Source organism: Seriola lalandi, unplaced genomic scaffold, assembly GCF_002814215.2.
Source record: "Seriola lalandi dorsalis isolate HSWRI2012SDOR001 ecotype SW California unplaced genomic scaffold, Sedor1 jcf7180002054987, whole genome shotgun sequence".
Lineage (NCBI taxonomy): Eukaryota > Metazoa > Chordata > Actinopteri > Carangiformes > Carangidae > Seriola > Seriola lalandi.
Window position 1 is genome coordinate 101,150 of NW_019525536.1, and position 1,093 is coordinate 102,242.

At 38.2% G+C, this 1,093-nt stretch overlaps 1 protein-coding gene across 14 annotated transcripts in view; it reads left to right on the forward strand.

Moving 5' to 3' along the window:
• The window catches only part of LOC111647379 (protein NLRC3-like), a 99,936-nt gene that overhangs the window by 87,724 nt on the left and 11,119 nt on the right, over window positions 1–1,093 (forward strand). The window lies entirely within an intron of this gene.

Sequence of the window (1,093 nt, forward strand, 5' to 3'; positions counted from 1 at the left end):
GGTGACGGTGTGAGGATCAGCTGTTCAAACAGTCTTCATATTAACTCTGAGAGCCCTGCAGAGACTCGACAGAAACCCAAGCACAATCCAGGGTCTCTCACCTTTAGTAAGGCTGTGGGAAAAAAACAATTTCACGTAGAGATTGTAAGTTGTAAATTTGTTTATGTGTTGAGAAGATTAGTATTTGTTGTACTCCTGCTCCTTTTCCTCATATTTGCTGCTTTTGGCTTTTCTTTCTTTTTATTCTTTTTCTATTGACCGTTTTTTAGTGTCAGCATCTTTGGATTTAATTCTCGCACCAATTAGAACTGGCTTCATGTCTCTGCAGTCCGACTGCACAGGAGAAGTAACCTGAGTTGGTCTCAGGACCAGGTGTGTCTTGATGAAGTGGCCTGTAGGCGGTGCTGTTATCCAAGTCTTTCATGCACTTACTCAAGAACAAAGGGACATCGTTTTGTGTGCTTTTATTTCATATTTAGCATCTTTCCCAAGAGCCCATCATCCATCATGACCCCCCAGAGGGCCCTGACCTCCAAGTTAAGAATCACGGGGAGAAACATATTTATAAAAATATAATATGAGACTTAATGAGAAAAATAAAGTCCTTAACTTATTGCTAGCCTCTTACCTGGTGTTCACACACCTAACATTAAAGTTACAGTCACAAATTTACAGCAGAAGTGTAACTGAATAAATAATCATCCAGTAATATACATATAAATATAACACAGAATTGAGGCATTTTGCCTAATTAGTACCTTTTACTTTTGATACTCTCAGTTCATAATAATACCTCTGTGCCTTTACTTAAGTAGGCTTTTGAATGCAGGACTTTTATAATGTAGTGTCACTGTGATGCTGCTACTTTTTCTTAATTAGAATATCTCAGCACCTCTTCTACCACCGCTGCATCCTAACTCAATATTCATTCATAGTGTCGGATTGAACACGTCCAAACGGATGTAAGACCAAGAGTTACCCAGCAGATGGCAGCATTATATCTGCAGCAAGTGGGTTCCCTTCTCACTCTCTCTCATAATGATCATTAACATTATTTGTATATTTTGTATTCTGTAAAAAACAACAACATTAA